This window comes from Cnephaeus nilssonii (assembly GCF_951640355.1).
Source record: "Cnephaeus nilssonii genome assembly, chromosome: 4".
In the NCBI taxonomy this organism is placed as follows: domain Eukaryota; kingdom Metazoa; phylum Chordata; class Mammalia; order Chiroptera; family Vespertilionidae; genus Cnephaeus; species Cnephaeus nilssonii.
Genome location: NC_137075.1, coordinates 36653761 through 36669340, shown reverse-complemented (window position 1 = coordinate 36669340; position 15580 = coordinate 36653761). Strand labels below are relative to the sequence as shown.

General features: G+C 42.8%; 1 protein-coding gene across 1 annotated transcript in view; it reads right to left on the bottom strand.

The window, feature by feature from the left end:
- The window catches only part of KATNBL1 (katanin regulatory subunit B1 like 1), a 50518-nt gene extending 35204 nt beyond the window's left edge, over positions 1-15314 (bottom strand). The window contains exon 1 of the mRNA XM_079767612.1: positions 15173-15314. The gene's annotated coding sequence lies outside the window, so the exon portion shown is untranslated. The remainder of the gene's footprint in view (positions 1-15172) is intronic.
- Between the last annotated feature and the right edge of the window lie 266 nt (positions 15315-15580).

Below are 15580 nucleotides of genomic sequence, written 5' to 3'. Positions count from 1 at the left end.
TAGGGGTTAACAGAGGAGAAAGGGGGTGGGGAAGGATGAAGAGATTAAAGTGGATCAAATATTTGGTGATGGAAGGAGATTAGGCTTTAGGTAGTGAGCACAAAATAAGAGTATACAGATGTCGTATTATAAAGTTGTGCACTTGAAATTTATATAATGTTATTAACCAATATTATGCCAATAAATTTAATAAAAAATAAATGAGAAAAACAAAGAAGTGCATGTCTTATTTCTCAAGAAGCTTATGGCCTAGTGGGGAAGGATGACAAGAAACTCAATAAATACAAAACAATTATGTGCTATAAAAGAAGAATAGACAGTATAAGTTGCTGAAAAAGCAGCAGCAATGCATCTAATTTGAGAGGCACCAAAGCATCCAGGAAAATATCTCAGGTCACACTAGATTTGAGTCCTGAAGACAAACAGGAAATTGTACAAGTGAAATGAAGCAAAGCTCTCTATTTAAGCAACCATGGCAAAGCCCATATATACTCAAAATATCAGTATCTAGAGCTTTCCTTATTTCCATACTTTTGTTTCCCCAGAAATGATTATTCAATTTGACCATAAATAAAAGCAAAAAAAAAAAAAAAAGATATAGAAGCTGATGGGAAATTTCATAATGGATAGATCAATTTGACAACATCTAAACCACAGATCAATTTTAGCATCACAAAAAAGGAAACAACCAGACATTATATGCCCTTGATGTGATACACAGTTAACACTATAAAACAAGACTATTAACTATTCTTGTGAAAAAATCTACCCTGAACATAATCAACTCTCACCTACCTATTACCATCTACAAGATACAGAACACAAAAAGAGGAAACTAATAAACACTACCATGGGGATAAATATAGAAAAACAGAAAGTCTTTGGGACACAAAACTCAGTTTCCTCAACAAATACTTTGGAGAGAGAGAGAAAGAGAGAGAAATATATTAAAAGAGACTGTATTGCCCTGGCTGGTATGGCTCAGTTGGTTGGGCACCAAAAGATTGCCAGTTTGATACCCAGTCAGGGTACATGTCCAGGTTGCAGGCTCATCCCCCGTAGGGGGGATGCAGGAAGCAGCCAATCCATATTTTGTTCTCACATCAATGTTTCTCTCTCTCTCCCTTCCCTTTCTCTCTCGCTCAAAGAAAAAAAAAAAAAAAAGGAAAAGAAAATCAATAAAAGAAGCTGTATCAACTGAATGCAATGAGTGGACACTGCTTAGATCCTAGTTTTTTAAAACCTGTTTAAAATCAAGGAGGTTTAAATATTGGCTGGATATGTGATTTAAAGAGTTAACTGATTTGTTTGTTTTGTTTTTAAATATACTTTATTGATTTTTTTACAGAGAGGAAGGGAGAGGGATAGAGAGTTAGAAACATCGATGAGAGAGAAACATCAATCAGCTGCCTCCTGCACACCTCCTACTGGGATGTGTCCGCAACCAAGGTACATGCCCTTGACTGGAATCGAACCTGGGACCTTTTAGTCCGCAGGCTGACGCTCTATCCACTAAGCGAAACTGGTCAGGGCAGGAGTTAATTGTTTACATCTCTAAAATTTAACTACATATAACAAATTGTACATATCTGAAGTATACTTATGTATACACCCATACATATACACCCATTAAACCATTACCATAATCAAGATAGTGAATTCATCTATCATCTTAAAAAATTTCCTGTGCCCTTTTGTAATCCTTCCCCAACCATTTGATCTACTTTCTGTCACTATAGAATAGTTAGCATTTTCTAGAACTTTATATAAACACAGGATCAAGTAGTATATACTCTTTTTGGGGGTAAAGAGGGTAACAGTTTCCTTCACTCAACATACTTATTTTGAGACTCATCCATGCATTACATGTATTAATAGTCCACTCATTTTTTACCGCAAAACCAGTATCCTATTGTGTGGATATACCACAATTTGTTTCCAGTTTGGGCTATTACCAATAAAGCTGTTATAAATAGTCATGCACTGCCCGGCTGGCATGGCTCAGTGGTTGAGCTCTATCCACTGAGCCAAACCGGTTTCGGCTACATTTTATTTCTTTTAAAAAATGTATTTATAGCCCTAACCGGTTTAGCTCAGTGGATAGAGCATCGGCCTGCGGACTGAAGGGTCCCAGGTTCGATTCCAGTCAAGGGCATGTACCTTGGTTGCAGGCACATCCCCAGTAGGGAGTGTGCAGGAGGCAGCTAATTGATATTTCTCTCTCATCGATGGTTCTAACTCTATCCCTTTCCTTCTCCCTTCCTCTCTGTAAAAAATCAATAAAATAGCATATGCATCATCTATGATTTCTACTCCAAGTTTCTTTAAATGGCTCAAGAACTTAATGGTACTCACAAAGCATTATAAATGCAAAATCCTTAAATGGTTATAGTTTTACTTCATTTATCTTTAGCTTTCTAACCTATACCAAATTTGATAGGAAGTTTTTGAGTCACTTGCCTTCATCCAGTCTATCCAAGGCATTACAGTTTTAGTTTTTATAAAGACAACTAGTGGCCCGGGACACAAAATTTGTGCACGGGGGTGAGGGGGGATGTTCCTCAGCCCGGCCTGCACCCTCTCCAATCTGGAACCCCTCAAAGGATGTCCTACTGCCAGTTTACAGGGATCAGGCCTAAAGCGGCATTTGGACATCCCTCTCACAATCCAGGACTGCTGCCTCCTAACCGCTCACCTGAATGTCTGCCTGCCTGATTGCCCCTAACCACTCTGCCTGCTGGCCTGCTTGCCTCCAACTGCCCCCCACCACTGGCCTGCTAACCCCCAAATGCCCCCCCCCGCCAGCCTGATCACCCCCAACTGCCCCCGGTGCCAGTGTGCTCGCCCCAAACTGCCTCCCCTACTGGCCTGCTCACCTCCAACTGCCCCCCCCCTGCTGGCCTGCTTGCCCCCTTCAGGGTGGGGGTCCCAGCTGGGGTGCCTGGCCAGCCTGGGTGAGGGGCTGATGGCTGTTTGCAGGCTGGCCATGGCCCCTGGTGACCCAAGCTCCCAGCCCCTCCTTTTTTGCTTTTTTTTTTTTTTTTAGCGCCTCCTTGAGCGGAGGCCAGGGCCGGCTGGAAGCAGGTATTGGGGATTTGTTTATCTTCTATAATTGAAACTTTGTAGCCTTGAGCAGAGGCCAGGGCTGGCAGAAAGTTTGGCTTCCTCCATCGCCGGGGGCAACCCAAGCCTCCTGCTCGCTCCAGCTCCGTGGCTGCCGCCATCTTGGTTGGGTTAATTTGCATACCTGCTCCTGATTGGCTGGTGGGCGTGGCTTGTGGGCATAGCAGAGGTACAGTCAATTTGCATGTTTCTCTTTTATTAGATAGGATGCTTTTAAGCTCCTATTTTAAATTGTTATATTTAGAGAAAAAAAAACAGGCAGCATAAGGTATACACCTGTATGTGCTGCCTCTCACAACCACACAAAACTACAACTAAAAGACAAAACGACTATCACCCAGAACCACGGGAAAGCTGGTGAGTAGAAGTTCTATAACTAGAAGGAAAGAGAAAAGAACATTGAGACCAGGTAGGACGTACCAGGCACAGAAAAGCAGAGGTACAGAGGCGCGCGAATCGGGCTGGGGACTGGGTGCACTGTTTTTTTTCAATCTGAAGGGAGACACAAGCTCCTGACTGCTTTGAACTCCAGTTTCCGGCAAGACTCTGGGGACCCGGACTCCTACAGGGAGAAGCGGGACTGTCTGCCATCGGGTTGAAAAATGAGCGTGGCTCTGTTGCTGAGGTGCATGCAGGAATCATTGTTTACTACGCTGGGGTGTGGAAACACGGAGACGCAGAGAGGGCTGACTGGCAGCCATCGCTGTTTGCCACGCCCTATGATTCCCTGAGACCCCACCCCAACTAATTTACAAACCCACCCAAACTGTGCGCAGTGGCTTTTGCATATGATTGGCCTGCCCTATCGCAGCTTAACCTAACAAACTGCAGAAGGGTCAGCTCCAAAACTTCCAAACCTCAAGCAAAGAGGAGAAATATTCAGATCTTGCTGTAGCTCCTGTTGGGTGGCCTCAGACAGTAGCTGACCTGCACCTCCTTAGAGATCCAGGAGCCACTGTACCTAGTGGTCAGTGTGAGATGACACCAGATTTCAACTCCTCACATACATAAGTGACACACTCAAGAGGCAGACTCAGTGAGCACCAAAGCCCCACTGAAGCAAGTTCTGCCCCATAAGGGTGTCTCCAGCACAGCAGTTCTTCCATTATAGAAACAGCAGGTCCTCACAGCCAATTGGCCTGGAGGTCAATTCCTCCCAGTGTACCAACAGCAATCAAGGCTTAACTACAAGACTGTGCACTCAGCCCACAAAGGGGTGCACCAAGAGTGTCCACCTCAGGTGATTGGGAGGCTGAACCACTGGGCCCTATAGGTCACCTACCATACAAAGCCACTCCAAACACAGGGAAGCAGCCAAAATGTGGCGACAAAGAAACAGGTCACAAATGAAAGAAATGGAGGAAAGCAAACTCCTGGATATAGAGTTCAAAACCACAGTTATAAGGTTACTCAAGAATCTTCTAGAAACCTCCGTGGAACTTAGTGAGACCTTTAAGGATCTTAATGAGAATGCCAAAAAAATGGAAAAGGACCAGTCAGAAATTAAGCATACACTGTCAGAAATAAAGAATAATATACAGAAATTCAACAGTAGAGCAAAGGACCCCAAGAATCAAACCAAAGATTTGAAATACGAGGAAGCAAAAAACACTCAACCAGAAAAACAAAAAGAAAAAAGAATCCAAAAATATGCACCTAGTGTAAGGAGCCTCTGGGACAACTTCAAGCATACCAACATCCGAATTATGGGGGTGCCAAAAGAAGAGAGAGCGCAAAATATTGAAAACCTATTAGAAGAAATAATGACAGAAAACTTTCCCTACCTGGTGAAAGAAATAGACTTACAAGTCCAGGAAGCGCAGAGAACCCCAAACAAGAGGAATCCAAAGAGGACCACACCAAGACACATCATAATTAAAATGCCAAGGGCAAAAGACAAAGAGAGAATCTTGAAAGCAGCAAGAGAAAAACAGTTAGTTACCTACAAGGGAGTAACCATATGACTGTCAGCTGATTTCTCAACAGAAACTATGCAGGCCAGAAGGGAATGGCAAGAAATATTCAAAAGTGATCAACATCAAGAACCTACAACCAAGATTATTCTACCCAGCAAAGCTATCATTTAGAATTGAAGGTCAGATAAAGAGCTTCACAGACAAGAAAAAGCTAAAGGAGTTCATCACCACAAAACCAGTATTATATGAAATGCTGAAGGGTATTCTTTAAGAAGAGGAAGAAAAATAAAAATGTAAAGATAAAAATTATGAACAACAAAGTGACAACAAATACATATTTATCAACAAGTGAATCTAAAAATCAAGTGAATAAAAAATCTGATGAACAGAATAAACTGGTGAATATAATAGAATCAGCATAGCCGAAACCGGTTTGGCTCAGTGGATAGAGCATCGGCCTGCGGACTCAAGGGTCCCAGGTTCGATTCCGGTCAAGGGCATGTACCTTGGTTGCGGGCACATCCCCAGTAGGGGGTGTGCAAGAGGCAGCTGATCAATGTTTCTCTCTCATCGATGTTTCTAACTCTCTATCCCTCTCTCTTCCTCTCTGTAAAAAAATCAATAAAATATATATATTAAAAAAAAAGAATCAGCATAGAAAGGGAGTGGACTGACAATTCTTGGGGGGAAGGGAGTATGAGGGGGGCGGGAAGAGATTGGACAAAAATCTTACACCTATGGATGAGGACAGTGGCGGGGGGTAAGGGCATGGGGTGGGTGGGATCGGGTGGAGGGGAGCTATGGGGGGAAAAAAGAGGAACATCTGTAATAATCTGAACAATAAAGATTTATTTTTTAAAAAAAAATAAAAAATAAATAAAACATCTAAAAAAAACAAATTGTTATATTTACTATATTGGTAACAATATAAGCTTGGCAAATGTGGCAGAGATGGACAGCTGCCCTCCACATCCAGAGTCCTTGCAACAGAAATAGAGAATGACCACTATCAACATCCTATCTAATAATAGAGTAATATGCAAATTAGGCATCACTCCGTGACAAAAATGGCGGCCCCCATACCCACAAGATGGCGGCGCCCAGTCCCCTCAGCCCCGCTGCTGGAGTGTCTGGCCTGTCCCACCAGCAAACAGAGAACTGAGAGCAGGGCATGATTGCTTCCTTAGTGCTGCTGTAGCGGGAAGCCGCCAGGCCCTGCACACAGAGATGGCGGAGGGCAGGGCCTGGCGTCTTCCCGATGGTCGCCGTGGCGATCGGGAAGACGCCAGGCCCTGCGCACACGGAGCAGGCAGAGGAGCAGGGCCTGTCGCCGTGGCAATCGGGAAGACTCCAGGCCCTGCACACGGAGACGGCAGAGGAGCAGGGCATGGCGTCTTCCTGATGGTCGCTGAGGCGGGAAGACTCCAGTGCCAGCAGTGCAGGGCATGGCGGCTTCCTGATCTCGGCAGCCAGGAAGCCGCCAGGCCCTGCAAAGCCAGGCATGGCGGCTTCCTTAGTGGGGCAGTGTCAGGGAAGTCCCCAGACGTGGCAGACAGAGCCCAGACAGCAGGGCTTGGGGGCTTCCCTAGTGGGCAGTGGCGGTGGGAACACCCCCAGGCCCTGCAGACAGAGCCTGGACAACAGGGCATGGGGGCTTCCTTAGTGTGTCCATGTCTGGGAAGCCCCCAGGCCGGGCAGACAGAGCATACTGCAGGGCATTGGGGCTTCCTTCACATGGCACATGGCGGCAGCAGGCAGAGAGCCACAGCAGGGCATGGGGGCTTCATCTCCATGGCTGCAGGGAACCCTCCAGGCCACGCAGAGAGCAGAGAACCATGGGGAGTGGGCCTAAGCCATCAGTAGGATATCCTCTGAGAGCTCCTGGATTGTAGAGGGTGCAGGTTGGGCTGAGGGACCCCCGTGCACGAATTTTGTGCACCGGGCCTCTAGTCTATAATAATCTATAATAATAAAAGTATAATGTGCTAATTAGACCAGACAGCTGAACAACCTTCTGGATGTCATTCCGGATGTCCTTCCAGACAAAGCTGCGGTGGCAGGGGCCGAGGCAGAGTAGGTTAGGGGTGATCAGGCAGGCAGGCAGGCAGATGAGTGGTTAGAGGCAATCAGGCAGGCAGGCAGAGTGATTAGGGGTAATCAGGCAGGCAGGGGAGTGGTTAGGGGTGATCAGGCAGGCAGGTGAGTGGTTATGGGCGATGAGCCAGGCAGGCAGAGGCGGTTAGGGGCGATGAGGCAGGCAGGTGAGTGGTCAGGGGCAATCAGGCAGGCAAGTGAGCAGTTAGGGGCGATCAGGCAGGCAGGTGAGCGGTTAGGGGCGATTAGGCAGGCAGGCAGAGTGGTCAGGGGTGATCAGGCAGGCGAGTGGTTAGGGGTAATCAGGCAAGCAAGTGGTTAGGAGCTATGAGGCAGGCAGGCAGAGTGGTTAGGGGCAATGAGGCAGGCAGGCAGGTGAGTGGTTAGGAGCCAGTAGTCCTGGATTGTGAGAGGGATGTCCGACTGCCAGTTTAGGCCCAATCCCACAGGGACTGGCAGTTGGACATCCCCCAGGGGGTCCCAGATTGCGAGAGGGTGCAGGCTGGGCTGAAGAGCCCCCCGCCCCCATGCACAAATTTCGTGCACCGGGCCTCTAGTCCTTAATAACAGAAGATTCCTTATTATCAATTTTTTACCTTTGAAAATTTGACATACAATAAATATCATGTTTTAGTTTGCTGTTGAAAGATTTAACATGAAGTTGTACTTTTCTTATATGATTAAACTGAAAGCTCTAGGTGGTATGTTGTGATGGGAAACACAGTCCTAGAGTCAGAGTTCCTGGGTCTGAGTCCTGCTTTAACCATTTGCTAGCTATGTGATCTTAGTCAAGTTACCTAAGTTCCTATTTTCAGAGTAGTGTTGTGAGGATTAAGTAAAATAATCTTACCACAATGTCTGGGTTAATCACTATGTATATGTTAGGTATTATTAAGTTATACATAAACATCACTAATGAAGCAAGTGCCTTTGGTTCATTAAAACATGATTTGTGATGTCAGCAAATTTTACTACCAGTTTCCAAATTTGTTGTTTCTTCTGTTATGTGCACATGTAGCATGAGAGGAAAAAAACAAAGGATACAAGTTCTTTCTAAAAAGTAATATTAGCAGTTGAATCATTTACTTTTCTGTTTCAACTTTCTACAGTAAAAAAATTATATTTTAAATAAAAGGATTAAGTTTCTTTTTTAACATAAGAAAACAATACACTAATAGGACACAGTTTCTTAAGCCTCAAAACACACAAATTCTTATGTAAAAACAAACAAACAAAATAATTGTAAAAATTATAAAATTCAGTGACCTGAATTTTTGTTATTATAATATAACTACATTATAGCAACGGGTAATTTCCTGCCTCATTTCTGCTTGTACCCTTAAACTTCCCTTTCTTGTAATAAAATTCTCATCATCTCCACAAGGTTTACAATGGGAAAAAAAACAAAAACAAGCAATTGTAATACAATATGTTAAGCATGCCAATATCCCTGATGACTTATCTAAAGAGCTTAGGAAGAAAAATTGCTCTTTGAGTTAAGCTATGAAGTTGAAGAGCATGGTTTAAAGCAAAGATATTCATAGAATCATTTTACAGAGTAATAGCTTCTAGTACAGCAGGACTTGCCTAGTGATTCTCAGTAGGTGTTCCACTAAATTTTAACCAATGTGTACAATTAATTTTCATAACTATTATAAGTGTTCAAAACAAATGTTGGGCTGAACAATTATGTTCCCCAGTATAGAGCTGGTATAACTTATCATAAGACTTCAAAACAAACAAACAAAAACAAAATCCCAATTGGGATTAATAATGTGAAGCCAGATTCAAAAGATCACATGATTCCCTAAGTGTGACATCTCTTTCTTAGGTATATTTTACAAGGAGGGGAGTTTGTACAAAGGCAGCAAACACTTGCACTCTAAAAGTGACAAAGAGAATGTTAACTGTGCTTTTATAAGCTATATGAGACACTATTAGACTGCTAGAATAATGATACATTCTATTGAGTGTTTAGTTTTGTTTGGAGCCTTTTAATCCCTTCTAAGGTTCTAATCTAATTAAAGTTAACATTTTGAAAGAATGTGTCAGAGAGGGCAGGACTGGGGAAAGAAAGTGAACAACACTGAGAAGAAAAAGAGGACAGAAACAAATACAAGCAGTACTTATTCATGCACTGTCCAGGGAAAGGGAACCCCATCAAGTTACTTGGAATGTCTCCTACACTTGCTAGGTTTATTATAGGAAATGAATTTACCAAGTCATCAGAGCCCGATAATCATTAAATATTCAAAATATAAAAATAATTCCCCTTAATCTGATTCCATGTTCAGAACAAGTCAAAACCCTAGTACCTGAAATAAACCCTGACAGTGTTTGTATTGGCTGAATGATGATTCATCACACCACCTTCTCTTAATTCAGTTTCCCATGGAAGGCTGGTCTGAGAAACAATGTCAAATTCAGGAAGGCAGGTCAAGCATGAAAACACAGATTTTTGGAAATTCAGTAGGTACAACATGATAACACATCATTACAATCAATTAGACCAAACTGAATTCCAACTTTCTTATAACCAAGTAAGTCACTCTGAAATAAAAAGTATAAAATTGATGCCAAAGGGGAATTACCATTCCCACCACCTCTTCCTCAGTTTTAATAACTAGGTCCAGTGAGCAGACTACATTAAGGAATTGGGATTAAAAATGGGAACATGAAGTTAGCTAAATTCTGAGAGCTAGGTGGTTGTTTATCATCATCTTTATCGTGATTTTGGACCAATAAATTTAATTTTTTCAATGACTTTATACTGGAAGAGGGGGTGGAGAGCAAGTGCAGAACAGTATGCTACCACTTAGGTAAAAACAAAATGTGTACATGAGTGACTGTTTATATATTCACTGATTATCTTTGGAAGGATATACAAGAAACCAGGGACAAATATCACTTCTAGAGAGAAGCTATGTGTGACTGGGGGATTAGGTAAGAGGGAGATGTTTCCCTTTTAGACTTTTACTTTCAACGAATACTACTAATAGTATTCTATACATTTACTAATAGTATACTATACATTTACTAATAGTATACTATACATTTCTTCTTAAATGGCTATTTAAACATCTGAATCTTTGGGAACACTTGGAGTTTCTTAAGCCAAGTAGATGATTATCTTATTAGCAAATTTTGGTAAATATCCCTTACTCTCCCTCTTAGAACATTCCACTGTGTTTTTGGAAATAATCACAGGGAGGAAAAATACTCTAAACTTTTCTAATTGTCTTATTAAACTCATAAATGAAAATATATGTATATACAAAACAATGTCACCTTTAAGGATCCTTTTTGACCCCTTGTTTAACTACTAAAGATATTTCTGAAGCTTTCAAGATAGATTCTATGTATGAACGGATATACCAATAAGATATATGACTCTCAAAAACATAGGTTAATATACTATTACACTAATTTTAACACTCTATCTTCATGATTTGGGTCAAATCTATTACCAATCTATTAACACTTGTGATTAATTTTTGTAGTACCTGATCAGAATGTGAAGGATACCCTAAGACCTTGATATAAGGGCAGATTGCCCTTTGAGAATTAAAAAAATCAACAAAATATTATGCTAGAGTCCTTAAGAACAATGGTTCTTAATCTATAATAATAAAAGCATAATATGCTAATTAGATCGGACGTCCTTCCAGACGAAGCCGGGGCTGTGAGGGAAGCCTGGGTCCTGGGTGCCTGCCATAGGCTGTAGGGAAGCCTGGTTCATTGGATGCCAGAGGGAAGCCAGTGCCAGTGGCTGGGGGAAGGAAGGCCTACTCTTGCACGAATTTCATGCATTGGGCCTCTAGTTAACTGAATAAGTATAATGATTGATAAAGTAGCAATGTAATACTGACTGGTGTGATATTATGAGGCATCCCATCACTGGGCAAGCATTTAAAAATATATGTATTTTTTAATTGATTTCAGAGAGGAAGGGAGAGGGAGATAGAAACATCAATGATAAGAATCATCGAGCCCTAGCCGGTTTGGCTCTGTGGATAGAGCGTTGGCCTTCGGACTGAAGGGTCCCGGGTTCGATTCTGATCAGAGGCATATACCTGGGTTGCGGGCTTGATCCCCAGTAAGGGGTGTGCAGGAGGCGGCCAGTCAATGGTTCCCTCTCATCATTGATGTTTCTATCTCTCTCTCCCGCTCCCTTCCTCTCTGAAATCAATAAAAATATTATATTAAAAAAAGAATCATCGATTGGCTGCCTCCTGCACACCCCCTACTGGGGATCCAGTGGCAACCCAGGCATGTGCCCCTGACCAAGAATCCAACCATGAAGTCCTGGTTCATAGGTCGAAACTCAACCACTGAGCCACACCAAACGGGCCTTGGCAAGCATTTTTAAAGATAATTTCTCTTCCCCCAAAGAATTATACTCACCTCTTGCTTATAAACTGTAGCAATCTATACATTAAAAAAAACCTCCCAAACTAGTCCTTTAATCCTCAAAGTAAAATTCAATATAAACTTGAGCCTTATTTAGGATATTAACAGAAAATGTATTTCTAAAAACCTTTCCAATAAGGGGAAAGGGGAAGATTTGCGAAGAAAGAACTGGAAAAAAAAAAAGTGAAAAAAAAAAGAAAATTAAAAGGAAAGAAAATTAAAGGAAGATTAACTACTATAGGAGTTTTAGGAAGAATGTGAGGTGATAGGCATCAAGGGTCCTCATTAAAATGTTATTATGTGTCTCTGTGAATGGCAGTTTACATACCTAAAACGAAAAGCATTATAATCGTGTATATTTATTTCAGTAGCTCCACTATTCTTTTAGTTTCCCAGATTTAAAACCTTGGAGATACTGTAGACTTTTACCCTAATTTTTTTCTATAGTTAATCAGTCATCATATTCTAATATTTCTTCCTTCAAATGTCTCCTGTGAATATAAAGCAAAATTCCCAATTTCAAAAGAATACATACAAAAAACAAAGACTGACTATTACAAAGAACATTTTTCAAATGAAAAATGAGAAATATTCATGATATGCTGAGTCAAAACAAAACATCCAACCGCCATAGGGAGAAAAATGTATAATCCTAGTTTTATAAAAGAGAAGATAGTTATCAGCATAAAAAAAGATTTGAAAGGAACCACTCTACATGAAAATGTTAACAGTTGTTCTTCCTGTTTGAGGGAGTTTATAACTGTGTTGTTTTTTCACACTTTCTCTATCCACATTTCCTAAATTTTTTTTACCATAAATATGCATTATTTTCAAACTTAGAAAAAAATCCTTTTTTTAAAAATTGTCTCATTTTGCCACTCCTTGTCTATTCTCATTGCTCTTATCCTATTGCCTCCAGTCTTTCCCTTCCCCAGGACTCTAACAACAGCCTTCTTTCTCTTGAGGTCTCTGAGCCCACTTCTCCCCAACTTACTATTGCTTGTACACATGCTCCTAAAACTCATCATTCATACTTATCTACAGCATATGAAAACAGAGCGGGCCATATGAACAATCAACTTAAAACAGTGATTCTCAGTCTCAGGGCCACTGATGCTAGGGGTAATTATTTCTTATGAAGGGGCTATCCTATTGCAGCATGTTTAGTAGCATTCCCGGCCTCTATCCACTGGATGCCAGTGGCATCTCCCAAATGTGTGTGCGGGGAGGAGGCCGATTGCCCCCAGTTGAGAGTCATACATTTAAAAGTTATAAAACTTCCATGGATCAATGGTTGATCATTGATCTAAAACCAGTAGGTCATGGTTTGATTCCCTTGTTATACCAGGGTTTCCAGCTTGATCCCCTGTGTGGGGCATGCAGGAGACAGCCAATCAATGATTATCCCTCATCATTGATGTTTCTATCTCTCTCTCCCTCTCCCTTCCTCTCTGAAATCAATAAAAATATATTTTAAAAAAGAAAAGTTATAAAACTTCCAAAATCATATATCTATCTGCTCATATACATACACACAAACACACACACACACACACACACACACACACACACACACACACACACACATGTATCTCTCTCAAGCCTAAACTTCTTGATATATGTCTTAAAAAACATTCCTCAGTCTTGCCCACATCTTATTTTTCTCAGAAGGAACTTCCTAGAAGAATCCTTTTCATTCTCAATTCCAAGCCTTTGAACAGTTTCCTCACTAAAATTCCCATTCATACTTTTCTATTCAGTGGCCTGTATCCATCCTTCAATTGTCAGTTCTTTGCAGAAGCTTTACTGATTTGCTCAGTTCAGTTCAGCATACGCCCACTAATATAGAGCATTACATATACACATATATGTTTGTTTGTTTGTTAATCTCATACCCCAAATTAGAGTAACCTCCCTCAGAATTTTAGAGAGGTTACTCAGGCACATTTCTGCGGTATAGCTATTGTGCTAACACTGTGCTGGGCATAGAGGCAATCAAAAGCTGGACAACTGGTGAATGAATTTAAAAGCACTGCTGTTAATAGTGTAAGCTGCTGTTTTCTTATTGAATAATTTGCTTTTGAACCTAATGGAGCAGTTGGTTAAGTGTAATCATTCGAAATGCTCAGTAACCTTCAAAACGTTTTCAGAATGAAAACATTAATATTTAATGGTATATTTTCAGGAACACCTAGTGTTGGGCTTTTTTTCCTTCCCTTTAAAATTTTTGGGAACACATAGGTTTTGAACTGTTCTCTACACTTTCAGGAAATGATACAAAGGATTTAAAACTATTAATTATAGTACAAACATGAACTTTATGAACTCCATTTATCTTAAAATACCCAATGGATTGGATTTTTTACTCAGTGTACAAAACTTAAGTATGGTCAACAAGAGCAGACAACTCGATTTTATAGTGTTTGGGTATGCATCGACACAAATACACTTTGCACACATCTATATTATATCCAAGCCGAGAGAAGTAAATGAAATGAAAGCGCTTTGTGAACTAAAAAAAAAAAAAAAAAAAAAAGCCACATACAAAGAAGGCAACAGACTAGATAGAGCAGCATAGTCACAGGCTGGAAGCCAGCCTGCGTGGGCCCCAGCAATTATTAGCTGTGTGTCCTTGTACATGTCACTTTAGTTCTCTGTGCCTCAGTTTCCTCCTTGTCAAATGGGGACAACAGTATCCGTCCCGCATCGAAGCTCTCAAAACAGTGCTTGCATACAGAAAGCACAACACAAATAGTAACCATTGTTACTATTACACCATTAGTTATTAGCCTAGTTAGTAAAAAGCCTCAATGTCTAAGGTTCTGATTCCAGTCTGGAGCTGGTTTTACAAAAAAAGCAGGATAAGCTATTTACAAGTTTAAGTTATTACGTGGACTAGTTTCTCAGAATGCGTGCTGGTGCTAAGCTGGTGATGATTACAGAATTTCTGTTACAGTAACTTATTTTTTAATCTGCAAGGAAACTGACATGGACAACTCTGTCTTCAAGGAACTTGACAAGCCACAAGAAAACAAATCAACTCTTTGTTATCTCCATATGTAAGTCCATTTGGGAGCAAAGAAAAAGGCTTAGGTAGCTACTGACCAACTTTCCAGAAAACACAATGAGGTCTTTTAAGGTTGTAATCAGCATTTCTTATGCAGTTATGTCCAGTTTTTGTCCTGCCAAACAAAAGCTTATCAGTCGGGGCACCGAGAAGCCGTCAGAACACCAGGAAATCGCGGCCGGGCCCAGGCGGCTGGGGAAAGCTGCCCTCCGACGGGTCGCCTCGCGCGTTCCGTCCTCCCCGCTCCCCGGGCCGCAGATGTCGGCTCCACCCGAAGATAAACAGTGACAGCAGGTCCCGTCCGCGCCTCACCCCGCCCCGCCCGCACCCCTCGCGCCCCCGGGGCCGCAGCCCCGACCTTCCCCGCTGCGGCCGGGCAGGGGGTTCGCCCCGGAGACCGCGGCCTCGCGCCCCGACCCCGACCCGGGCAGCCCCGCCACCGGCCGCGCCGAGGCCCCGCGGGGCCTGCAGGTGGGCCCAGGGCGCGGCCAGGCCCCAGAAGGAGTCCGGCCCCGGCCGGGCAGCTGCGGGCGGGGGCACGCACGGCCCGGCCGTCACTTACCGGCGCCTCATCGTCCCGCGGCGCCTCAGTCGAGCCCCGGCGCTGACCAACTGCGCCCGGAAGCCTAGAGAGTCCCCGGGCTCCCGGGCCGAGCCCCACTCAGGGCCATTCAAACGCGGCCGCGCGCGGGGCCCGCCGGGATTGCTCCCCTTGGGCGTCCCTCAGGCTCCGCCCAACGCTGGCCCCGCCCCTCTCGGGTAGCGCCGGAGGGAGGGGGAAGAGGGCGTGTGGCCACAGTGCCCCCTGGTGGTCACAGATACGCACACTGGTCTTGCTACTTCGCGGTAATACTGCGCTGGAAACTGAGGATGATAAAAGTCAAAGAATGACCTTGTGCTAATGACCATCTAGCGGGGGGAGGGGAGGAGACTGTACCCTAGGTGGTTCAAACCATTTGCTATAAAAATA